We start from the raw sequence: 14,013 nt of genomic DNA on the forward strand, positions 1-14,013 counted from the left end.
CAACATGTTTTTCTATAAAGTTTAGTGCTCAACATGTTACTATCATCTTTACACACAGTTACATCTGGGAAATCAATACTTGTTTCAGACCATTGTGCTGTAAATGTCAGAAAATGTGTGTTGTTGTTTAAATAAAATACAAATTCTGTCAGCATATCAGATGTGCCCCCCCCATAACAAAAAGAGGTCATCCACAAACTTCCTAAAAAATAAAATTCGGGTATTGAATGGGCCTGCTATTAGATGTTCACTTTCCCATGTGGCCATCACTGCATTGGAATAGCTATAGTACTGTCATAGGAGGTCATACATTTGGTTGAGATTGTTATCTGTGAGTGATATTTGCCTGAATACTGCCTATTGAGTTGCAGTTCTCTAAAATTGCAACATCAAGGGACTTTTACTCAGTCCCTTGAAAGATGCAACAACTTTGGTGCTGGCTGGAATAATGAGGTATGACAGAAGGCATCACCAGCACCATATGAGGAATAGGGGACTCAGCATCATACACAAAAGAGTTACATTTATGGCTTTTGTTTTTGAAAAATTATGTTGCATTGAAGATTTTATTGAGTGGCCTTAACTGAAGCGTCATGATACACAGCATTGCAGTATTTATCATAACAACCTTAAAAGGCATATTACCACAGTATGTATAGTGTTTACATGTTTCTCTCATTTATTGATATATTTATTTATTGAGCATTAGACATTTTATCAATAGAAATTAGTTAGTTTGAATTAGCTTTGGGGGGCATATTTATGTATGTTACATTTTTGCCTATTCTTGTTTAAACTTAGTTATGGACATTTGGAAAATGTGGCATGCCTAAATTTTAGAGGCATTATTTACCATGTTAAAGGAAAGCAACACTGAAGATTTATCTCTCAATCCTTTTTTGTCCTTATAACCACTTGTAGCAGTTACCTTCAAGTTTAATTTGTATGATCAGTTGATATCTTTCACAGATGGTTTGGATGGAGTCTGTGCGTGCATGGGAATCACAGTCGGGCTTTTTTCAGTTGTAGTGTTGGCTGTGGCATGGATAGAGAAAAGCATATTAAAACATTTAATGTGAATCAAAATGTTGGTTTTCGGCAGCTGGTTTGTTTTCAAGTATTAACAGCTATAGCATATTTATGCGCAAACCACTTACCAATGTCAAATTTGCTCAGTTTTGTTCCTATGAACCTTACAGATCTTGTTTTATTTTTTGCATGGCTGCAGTCCTGCTTATTATTTAACTATGTTGTCTGTAACATGCAGGTGGAAATGTATCTCCTGGTAGCAGCTTAATCTTCTGTGAGGAGAACCTGAATGTGCCACCAGTGACCAAAGGTAAGATGCTTATAATGTACTATGTGAGAAGTAGACAGCCTTTGACTGTGGGCTTTAATGTTTTACACAGAGTGAAAATCAAGTTCATCTTTCCCAAGATAAGATTAAAGGATAATTACACCTTCATTGGCATTTTAACTACATTACAAGTTTTTTTTTTGTTGCAGTATGACAGTGTTCACTGATTTTCATGCATTTAAAAAATTAAAGGAAATAACTGGAGTGGCTTTCATGGGGAGTGACCTATCTGTGGGTGTGGCTCAAATAGGAGTGTGTCATGAGTATGGCATGGGCAGGGCTTAAGGGGCACCAGAGCACTACTTTGCCTAGGGTGCCATTTCAGCTAAGGCCGGCCCTGTTTGAAACTAAAGGTTGAATATGTTGTTTCTTAGATTTGTGTTTATGAGCTTTTTTAGCTGTCACAATGCTATTATTTTTGTTCATACAATATGTATGTGTTTTTATACACATATTTTATTGGTGTTTTTTGTAACAAGCAAGGTTTTGAATTATGTAAAAACAAACTTTTTTTGGAAGACCGTATTTTGAGCTTTTTTTTTTTTTGGTCTGCATCTCTGAGAGAACCTTGTTAGTCTGAAATTTTAAAATTTTTGTCCACAAAACGGACAGGGTTATGGTTAACACATATGAGTAGGGCTGGAATAAGGGCTTTGTCTCTCCAGTACCACCTGCACTTAACTTCATCGCTGCACATTACCTTATAAAACATCATTCGAATAACATTTCTACCAAACAAAACAATCATACACATACTTCACATACTCAATGACACACATATGACATACATCTGTCCCCTTTCCCAGCTATTAATCTAACCCTAACCTGAACATATTCACACACACACACACACACACACACACACACACACACACACACACACACACACACACACACACACACACACACACACACACACACACACACCATCGCACATATACCACTCAACAGTCCAGATTTTCACAGAATGTCCAGATTTTTACCTTATATTTTTGGTCTGTTCCTCATAAAATTTGTGGTTTTCTGAATTTTTGTGGCAAATCAGTGAGGACTGAATTCACGAAATAATGACAGGCATTTGAGTTTCAGACTGTATACCAATCAGAAAATGTATAGTAATACAAGACTGTTTATTCTAGCAACTTTCTAAGCTAATAACAGCAATATTTAAAACATATCCTATTTTTCAGGCTTTGACCCCCATTATTTTTGACATTGTCCAGATTTTTTGTGCTAAGAGGTTGAGAGCTATGATCACATATATTTCCCCATTTTTAGCCCTTACTCTAATCCTACCCAACAAACACTCTCATACATGCTATCGGTCTACTGTCAAATGGTTGACAGTAACATGCTCGACAGCCACCTTCTCGACCATAGTAGGAGCGACTGTCGGAATGTCGACGTTCATTTCTACATCCATTTAAATGAATGTACACGGGCAGGGAGTTTCAGCATGTATGTCAGTGGGAGAGTTTCACCTTAAGCTTGACAAAATTTGTAGACGTTGCTGCGTCGATCATACAACCTACTTCATATTCATGAGTCGATGTTATTTGTCACAGAAATCACCATTCGTGGATGTGATTTTCATCCTTTTGTTACTAAACCCATGCTATCAAACCTAATGATAAAATTTTCCAATTCTCCAAAAGTTTTGGCAACAGAAAAATATACTTACCATGAATGTAAGCACATCCCAAATAAAAAAGGAACAGTTGATTCTCCTGTGTTCGACAATCTCCTGCAGTGGGTACTTTTGGGGGCTTTTCTCTGTCTTACCTCTACTTTCTGCTCACCATCAGCTCTTCTTTCCTAGTCTTGCAAATGATTAATTAATTCCCCTTGGCCACTAGAAATGAGGGTCAGGTTAACTAGGAAGAGAGACTGATACTGCAGGCAGGTGGAATTGTATGTCTTTTCCACCTCATGCAGATTACAGTCTTGTTCTCAGCCAGTGGGTCTGGAAGGTGAGTGTCCCCATTTCCATGCATTCAGTAAGGCACTAAGATGCTAGGCTCTGTCTCATCAGCAGCATTCCACCTCTTCTGTGGCCATGCCCCCTCCAACCTGGCATGCACTGTGCCGTGCTCTCTAGTAACATTAACAGAAAAGCAGCTACACTTCTCCCTGACACATAGTCTCCTAAGGGAGCAAGTGGGCAAGGCCTGTACATTCATCTCCATTGTCTAGTCAACTCCTCCTTGTCTAGGGTCAGTTACAGGGTACCTGCGTCATAAGCAGGACTCCTTCTCTCTTGGCCAAGGAACTGACAGCTTTGGAGATTTAGTGTTATACTGCCACTGTGAAGGAGGGGAATGTAGTCTCTGAGTACTGCTTTGCATTTTATTCATACAGATGTATCATCTCTGATTCATATTTGAGTTTAATCCAATGAACTATTTTATCAGACCAAAATCATGTTTGGAACACTAACAACAACATATTGTAATCTCTTAAGTCTTAATAAAGGACTTAGCTATTCAAAATTGAATTTGCCAAGTTATTTTATGTGTTTGATTCTTGTGTGAAGTATACCAGATGTTTTATGATTAAACCTAGATTAGCATTTAAAGTAATATTATCTCATCACACTTCACATTCCACCTGCACACACACACACACACACACACACACACACACACACACACACACACACACACACACACACACACACACACACACAGAGCTGTTACATTGTTTGATTTTAAACACTCATTCAAGGGGAATAATATATCATAATAGTTCTCAAAACAAAATGCTCGGCTCTTCAGAAATGTTAGAAAAGGAAAATAAAACCAAATAATAGACAGTAGTCTCATATGCAATCAGCAAAGGCATCTGCATAATTTCTCTTAGATGATACAGTTAAAATGACTGTAATGTTACATTTATAAACATGGAAGGTCATTTGATGTAATGTATCCCAATAAATTTCAGTTGCTGGCACTTAGTGTATTGACCATTTTTTCCTACTCCTGGTATGTTGTATTACATCTAATAAAATACAAAATTTCAACTACAAGTGCTTGAATCTCAAGTGCTCAAAGGACCACTGTCTTGATACCAGGGACTTGAGCTTCTTTTAGCTAGTACAGGCTGTCGCTTGTGCACAAACTGAAATATGAGTTCAGGCAAACAGCTGCCGCACCTTACCTGAACACATTATTCATGTGAGGTAATGGCTGCAGCTGTAGGAAGGTAATGGAAGGGGGATGTTAGGTTAGGGTGTGGGATGGAGATTTTCTGTTCAGGGAGTGGGGTTTTCTAGTTAGGGAATGAGAAAGAGGTTTTAAAGTTGGAAAGTGGTTAGGAAGTTTTAGGGATAGGGGATGAGAGATGAATTTTAGGATTAGGGTGCAGGAGGGAAGTTTTAGATTTATAGTGTGAAGGGAGTTTAGAGTTAAGGTGTGATAGGAGAAATTTAAGTTTATGGACAGGGTGTGAAGTTTTAGACTTAGGGAATGAACAGGAGTTTTAGGCTAAGGAGTAGGGAGTTAGTGGAATAGGAATTTTAGGGTTAGGGAGCCAGGGTGTAGACAGGCATACTCTTTGTACTCTACTGGGTACAATTTTCTAAACATTGCTTAGAAAAACTATAGCTTTTTAGTCCATACAATACATACATAAATGCATACAAACTTCCAAATATTTCAAGCATGGGCAATAATGCCCTTCTAGTCTGCCAAGATACCAAAACGGCTGTTGCCATAATGTGTCCAGGCTGTACTTAAAGATATCTAAACTAGTGCTTGCTTTAATGTAATTTGGTAGTCTATTCCATGCATCAGCTACTCTCTCAGAGAACCAATGTTTTCACTTTTCATTCCTATAGAATCTTCAACATAGGTTGTGTGAAGATTCTCTACTATGTTTTGATAACCCAAATCATTCCCAGAAATAGTTGTCTTTAAATACCCTATATACTTTGATAAGATCTCATCCTAAATATCTGTATTAGATATTGTAAATGTTCAGATATTTCAGTCTTTCATAATAAATTAAATATTGACATCCATGGATGCTCTTGTTACATTTCCGCTGTACTCTTTCCAGTTTACTCATGCTTGTTTTCTTATAAGGTTTCCATATTGTTATTTCATACTCAAGCAGGATGTAATGTAATTAATAAGTATTGACTTCATTTCTGATTTCCTAGAATTTATAAATCTTATCAACCCAAAGTTCTATAACCATCATTAACCAGTTGATTAAAAAAACACAAACCTGGCTCCACCCATAAACCTAGGTCCTTAAATGAGTCTACAGTTTCAATCACTGTGTGCTGTATTAAATATTCACCTTTCAGTTTATGTCTCCCAAATCTCATATGCTTAGTTTTGGATGTATTTTTCAGCATATTATTCTGCTATGTCCAAATGGTCAATTTAGTCAATGTCTTTTGTAGGCATACCCTAACTATAACACATGTAATAAGTTAGCTAATTTTTGCACAGACTGTAGAATACCGCAAATGAAAAAGTTAGATCTGAAAGATACAGCCTAACAAGTATGGGCCTAGGATAGAGCCCTATGGAGCACCCTGACTGTTACCCTGAATTTCATCTGTCCAATTGCTGTATGTCCACAACTGTCTAAATTAAGGTCTCTGATAAGAGACACATAGCTTGATAAAATATACATTTAACAGTCTTAGAAGGAAAGTGATACAAATATCTGTTTAGTGCTGGGGGGGGTGCATCAATTTTTTAAATGTCAGGTGTGTTGAGGGTCAGCAAGAGAAGCACATGACTCCAAAATTTAATTCTCTGGCTACACCCCTGTTAGTGATCAATGAATTGGGTTAGGAACTGGGTGGACGTTTTGGGATTTGGAGGGTTAGATAAAGGGCTCTGGTACTGCTATACAGTTTAATAGGGTCAAGGACTGGATGGGCTAAATACTTATGTTAGCTTGAGCCAGTAGAATTTAGACCACTTCCATTTTTGAGAAAGTGGTAGTGAGCAAGTAAGAGCCAATAGCATGCAAGCATATAAAAAGATTATTTATATGCCATAAATCAGCTGAGGTTAGTCATAAAGTTTATGATATGTTCTGTTTAGAACAATAGGATACTTACATTTATCTCATGTCTTAGTGAGATTACAAATCCCCATTACTGGTTACACAGCAGTGCTATAACCCCAGAATGCATGAATTGCTATTAAATTCCTGGCTATTTTTCATTATGATAAGGTGCCATGCTTGTACTGTATCATGCTGATGCGTTGATCTTCTGCTTTTGGCTTGATTTCACAATTGTTGAAAACCCAAAAATAATCCCTGGGATTTAGCAAGCAGCCATGCAGGAATAAGTTATTCCTGCATGGCAGGAACTGTTCCTGTACAGTACGGCAGCACGCCTTGAATATTCATGAAGGCGGGCTGCCTGTGCTGTTAAACAGACACGGAGCTGTGCAGGAGTGCAGGGGGTGTGTCTGGGAGCAGAGCTCTCACAATACGCACACCCCTGCACTCCAGAATTGCCTTTCGGCAATTAAAATGAGCGAGAATGGTCATAGCATCCCCAAGATATCAGGAAACAAAAAGTGGCAAAGGCAAAAGGGACAAATGTCCCACCACCATATACCTCTCAACTGTACAGAGTTTCGCAGAATGTCCAGATTTTTGCCTCATATTTTTTGTTTAAAATCTGTACTGTCCTGGTGAATAGTTGAGGACTGAAGTAATTAAATAATGACAAACATTTGGGTTTAAGACTCCACATCCTCAGAAAATTCATGCTTATGCAAATATCTATTATTAGATCAACTTTCTAAAAGTTTGTAAGAGCAATATTTAAAATCTGTCCCTATTTGTCCCCCCATCATTTTAGGGTTTGTCCAGATTTTGTGCTCTAAGAGGTTGAGAGGTATGCCCACCATGAAGCAGAAAGTGGATAAAAGTACAGGGTTTAGCATTAGCAAGGATATTCTCTGAAGGGTATAGCTAAAATATCACAACAAAACTTTTTTTTTTTATAAATGCGATAAAGTTTAAGCATAGCTGCGTGGGTGTGCCCGTTGCTTAGCTACGCTTAGTTCAACTTAAACAGCACAAGAAGTTAAATAGCAAGAGACATCAAACCTAAGCAGTAGTGTAGTGGTTAGAGTTTACATTTTGCGAGTAGCCATTCCTGGTTCAATCCCCACTGTAACCAATTCACATTTTAAATGTGACAGCAGTGCATACATTTTTTTTTTTTTGTATTACCTGCTAAATAACATATATTTGTTAACCGGAGTACTGCATTAGGTCCAGATGTGTGCTGTCAGTTTAATAATGTTGTGAAATCCCCATATAAACACATGTGCCCCATACAGTATAGTCACACATGAATAAATGTAATGAAAGCACATTGGGAGATGTCAGGGACAGTAAACAAATGTATGATATGTAATGAATGATGAATCAATGCCATACATCAGATAGTCTATAAAATGGAAAATAAGCAATGCTAAGCATTGCACAGCTGTGCTTACCAAGTATAAGCATTGTGTAAATATGACTGCTATGCAATGAGTAGCCCAGCTAAATGGATTTGCCCATTGGTAAGCAGTGCTGAACCTGCCCTTTTAAGTAATGCAAACCTTAGCTAAGCAGGTTTGTCCATAGCTTAGCTTAGCTCAACATATTCAAAACCATCCAATCATGGCAAAGGGGCAGGAAATCAGCCCTATTAAAACCCCACAGGTGGGGAATACAGCTCATAACTGGTTGCAGCTTCCCACTGTAGACAGCATGGCTGGAGTCAGAGAGGGAATGCACTTCCATGTTCAGCGGTGGGGCATCCAGGAGTTCAAGGAAGGACTCCTGGTAAAAAAAAAACATGATAACAGACTGCTGCAGGGCCAGTACCAAGGCTCGCAATATAAAGCCAGAAGCCTGGGACTGTCTTGCTCGTGACATCACCAGTGCCACTGGTATCTCACGGACTGGTGAGCAGGTCAGGCACCACTATGCTGACTTGAAACAGAGGAAGAGGGAGCTCTTGGACCAGTGGATCCAAGAATCAAGGCAGAGGGGTGCTGTCCCAGCAGTGTGTAAGTACTCATATTAGTGACTATTTCATAATGTCCAGCCTGTGTATATGATGGATAGGTATGGCTAAATATTTCTCTGTTTTCCGTACAGCTGCAGCTGAGTGGGCTGTGAATCAGGAAGCCCATGCGAGTAGACTGCTAAGGTTGCGTCGCGAGGCTGGTGAGTAACAATCTTGCATGTAGTAGTCATACAAAATAAATATAAAAGTAGTAGAAAGTCAGCTGCCAGTACAAAAACTGTTGTGTGTATTAGTTGTACTGAATAAATCAGACAATATAACAGTAATACTCCCATATAGGTCATATTTAAATAAAACTGTAACTGCCTGGCAATAAAACTCTAAATCCTGGACTGGTTGTGTTTACTCTGGTATTGTATGGCATTTTTAGTGTTGCATTTTCTGAATAGTAATGTTGTAATAACCACTGTTACCCACACTGTGCAAAATAATAAAACTGTCTAGGAATGTCTGTATAAGACTGTTGTAATTACAAGGTCAGATTGTACAACCGAGAGAGACTTAGACAGAAAACACTAAAGAGATAGACAGCAATATCCAAATAGCACCGTTTGCTGAAACTTAAATTGTTGTATTTTTATCAGACACAGCCATGGTTCGAATCCTGGGAGTGGTAGTAAACTGTATGCATAATCATACCTCTCAACTGTACACATTTGTTCAGAATGTCCAAATAATTGAATCATACTTTCTGCCTGTTACCCTGTCCCCCTGGCAAATCAGTGGGATGTTCTCAGAATTTTAGTTAGCAAATAATGACATACATCTGATTTTCAGACCTCAAAAACTGCAGAAAATGTATATGAAAACAAACCTGTCACTGTAGCAACTCTCCAAGTTTATGAGAACAATATTCAAAATATGTCCCTATTTCTACCCCCATTGTTGTCAAGCTATGACCAAAGTGTGTGTATTAACAGATTGAGAGGTATGTGCATAATATTAACTCATAATCTGGAAATATGTGTGGAAACAGTCAGGTAGTGTTAACAAACATTCCCTCCACAGGTCTGTCAGATAAGAAAACTGTGCCTGGCAATAACGATTGAAATCCTGGACTGATAGTGTTTACTCTGGTATTTTATGGCTGACATGTAGCATTCAGTAACATCTGATATCAGAATAGTACTGTTGTGTCAACCACTGTTTCTCACACTGTGCTACATAAAAATATGTCTAGGAATGTCTGTATGAGACTGTTGTAATTGCAAGGTCAGATGGTACAACCGAGAGAGACTTAGACAGAAAACACTGAAGAGATAGAAATCAATATTCAAACAGCGCACTCTGCTGACACTTAAATTGTCGTATTTTTATCAGACACAGCCATGGTTGGAATCCTGGGAGTGGTAGTAAGCTGCATGCATAATCATACCTCTCAACTGCACGCATTTGTTCAGAATGTCCAGATAATTGGCTCATATTTTCTGCCTGTTCCCCTGTCCCCATGGCAAATCAGTGGGATGATCTCAGATTTGTAGTCAGCAAATAATGACATACATTTGATATTCAGATCTCAAAACCTTCAGAAAATATATATGAAAACGAATCCTGTCACTCTATCAGCCCTCCGATTTTATGAGAGCAATATTCAAAATATGTCCCTAGTTGTACCCCCATGTTGTCAGGCTTTGACCAGAGTGTGTGCAATAAGAGATTGAGAGGTATGAGCATAATATTAACTCGGAATCTGGCAATATGTGGAGAAACAGTCAGGTAGTGTTAACAAACATTCCCTCCACAGGTATACCAGGTAAGAGATGTAGTATTTAGCTATAAGACACTTGAAGTATACACTTGTTTACAAACATACCACTGGCCAAATCAAGGCCATAGGGTAGTCTAGTATTACCTGAACCTTAATGATTAGAGCAATGATCATTAAAGTTGTGAGAACTACAAGGATACATAAGTTGTTAATTGACATCTCACCCCTCCCACCATATCGGCAACAATAATCTAAATACACAAATCAATGGGTATGTTTACACCAAACCTACTGTTGGGCCATATGTCCTATTGTTCAATAAATATTGAAATGTGTTTCTATTTATGTTCCATGTTGAAATACTATCATTGGTAGCCTGTTTCTATCAATGTAACCTGCATGCCAATTTTATAGCCACTGTGGTTCCATATATGCATGTATTCTGTTTACTTTGCAACTATTTCAAACTGGTGTTTCGGGTTAACGGGAATATTGATGCATGCTGTTATAACTAATCGCGGATTGTGTTGACTATTACTAACCCACATATATTTTAAAACTACAACACCATAACACGTCTGGGAAGGCTGGTGCCAGCAGACCCACCTCTCCCACCTCATCTGGCCATGGTACTGGGCTCCAGCACAGCTGGGACCCACCCTGGGACCTCCTCGTCCACAGGTGGAACTGACTAAGGGGATTGGGCTCACCCCCCCCTGGGAGCGGGAGCAGACAGGAAACTGTCACTCATTGTCAAGTACGGGGATTGGTGCATAGCGCTCAGAAGGGAGTTTGGAGATCTGCTATGCCAGTTTGAGGGCTGCATGGTGCATTTAGAGTATCAGCCTGCCCCTCCTATTGAGCCCATGGCACAGCCACCTTTGGGACTGTGAAGGTGCAGTGGTGACTGCCCATGGGTGGGGACCTCAGTCCCACTGTTTCTATTTGGGGACTCATGGGCTTCCGATTTCCAAATACCCATCCCCATCCAAGGTGTTTATCCCCAACATGCATCATATACTGACCCTGTATGCCATTTTGTCTGTCTTCTCTGTCTTCCTACCCAACCTACCTCCCCAAATATACTTACTATCCTTCCACAACATCTCACTCTCACCTTAAAAACAAAAGGGCAATCTGTTTCCCCCAAAAGATTTGCCATATACATAGCTGTCCATTTTGCACAAGTGTCCACTGGGCACATGTAATCTGGTCTAATTGGCTTCACAACATATTATTGTTGTCCTCACCCCTCTCTCAGGGGTTTGAGTGTCCAAATCTACCTGCAAATTTGGTAAATATGCACAGCTGTTGCTGTAGAAGAAATGGACAGCTATGGACCTTCCCTACACCTATCCTGTACATCCCTAGCTACTTTCTTTATTGTATTTCCTTCTGCATGTCCCCTTTTTCACCACTTCCATATCACCCCTTACTCTTTTCTTTTAAAGAAATTAGCACAGGGGTAAGCGGGAGTAAGCACTTTTAAGCAGTAGTAAATGGGTTTAATAAATATGACCAAACAGCAAGAAGCAGGACCACACAAAAAAGAAGTTTGAATTTTTTATTCCACCAGTGGTACCTTGGCCATTTGCCTTCAATGGGTTTAAGCCTGTTTGTGTGGAGGCAAGCAATGACAACACAGATTAAGCACTTCTCTGGCTGTCTGTAAGCATATTCAACCGGAAGTTAGCATTGCTTACCACTGCACAACCCCGCGCAAAACCGCTTACAACTGCTTAAAAGTGCCTTAATCACTGTATCCAACAGCTTTTGTTCTGCCCAGCAACAAAATAATCAGCCCTTGCAAGTCTTGAACCCAGGACCCTGCCCACCATTGCCAAAGTGATTTACCACTAAGCCATTTGAGCTGTACATAAATCTGATGTTTTCTCAAACATATCATGCAACACAGTCATTCAGCAGAAGGGAAAATGTATTTATATATGTGGATGTATGTATATGTGTGTGTGTGTGTGTGTGTGTGTGTGTGTGTGTGTGTGTGTGTGTGTATTGCATTTGCACATTGGATCCACACCGTGAACCTCTCACATCTGACCAAACACACTGCTAATGGGGTGAAGGGGGCCAAATTAGGGATATCTTGTAATTATTGCCATTTTCCCTTCCTCCACAGCTGAACAGATATGCCTTGCAAAACAATAACCAGCACTTGCATGTCTCGAACCCAGGACCCTGCACAACATACCCACAACAAGTTAACAGTAAGCCATCTCAGCTGTAAGATGTCAGGAATCATCTGTAAATATCATACAGAACAGTCAGTCTACCATAGGGAACGTACAATGTGGAATCACTAAACATTCCAATGATACATATACATACACACACATATATATATATATATATATATATATATATATACACACACACACACACATATATATATATATATATATATATATATATATATATATATATATATATATATTATATGCATACACATATATACACATATAAAGATATTACTACTTATAGATATCTATAAGACGGGTATATATAGAGGGATAGAGGGTGCACAGCATATCAAATCATCATTATTCCTACATTTGCCACCTTTTAAAAAGGCCAGTGTTAGATTTTTTAATACAAGTGAGAATTATTGCATGAAACATATACCCACACACAATGCAAAGGACATGACACCACACACAAGTCTGCATACATAGAAATGTTTATTTTTGTCCTATTTCAGTTGTTTATGCCATTTCTTATAGCAGTTAGGTGTTTGGAATACATAATAACTGATTATTGCAACTCTCAAACAAAACATTTGATACAGTAATGTGATAAACATAACATACTTTGCTGTCTAGGCTAAGGTCTTCAAGTAGTACAACAGTTAAAAAACACTTGCCTTGAAGATAAGACACAATCAACACTTAATTACAGATGTAGTTCAGCAGCCTCCAGTTACACTCTGTACTCAACCCCTGGGGGAAAAGTATTAGTTGTCACAATGTAAATGTATCTGTTACATAACAATGCTTAACTTAAAACATCACTATCACACTGACAAACAGAACTGTGTGTAAGACAGTAAGCTGTAGTCCACCAATGTTCCCATTATGAAATGTATGAAAATCTACAGCCATATACCTTAATGTTTCTTACTACTGATATCCCTCACATGTTGTAACAGCCTAGTTTAAAAACATTTAATACCCCTCCCCCATAAAATGTCTTACAAGGGCATATAACAGAGTTTTCCATACACTGACCTCCGGACCGTACAAGGTCGCACGCGTTTTGTCCAGCTGTTGCCCTCATATATATGGACCCTACCCCACCTTTGTGTGGGAGTCCACAACATCACTGGAATGATAGCAGGAATGCCAGCACTAAATAATGATAGGCCATTACCTAACAAACTCTTACTGCATGACATCTGGACAAAGCCTGATATATATGTGGAGGACAGAGGCTGGAACACAGAGCCATATGTGCAATATTGCTTTTATACACAGTGAAAGTTGCTGGTGTTACATGATTGGTTGCAACATACCCTTACTCAGAAATATGAAGTCAGAAACAGAAATGTATATTGCCATGTACCGATAGCAATCAACAGAGATAATGCCACTGATATGTTAGACACAAGACCGGTGTGATGAACAGACAAAACATTACAGCCAATCCTCTGGCCATCATGTGGATATGCCTACATTTGAGAGCTATGCAGACTGCATTCCATGCAAAACTAACATGTACACACAGACTCTGTAAAACCAGCAGTATTTAATGCATATAACAGCAATACTCACACTGTCCGTAGGTCTGGAACCTTATACAAACATGTATTTGTCCTGTGTCCGCAAGTCCTGTTGTAAGAGGTATTGCTTCCTGCTGTTTGTAACACTCCTG

This window comes from Protopterus annectens, chromosome 3.part0 (assembly GCF_019279795.1).
Source record: "Protopterus annectens isolate FY-2018-M chromosome 3.part0, PAN1.0, whole genome shotgun sequence".
NCBI lineage: Eukaryota > Metazoa > Chordata > Ceratodontiformes > Protopteridae > Protopterus > Protopterus annectens.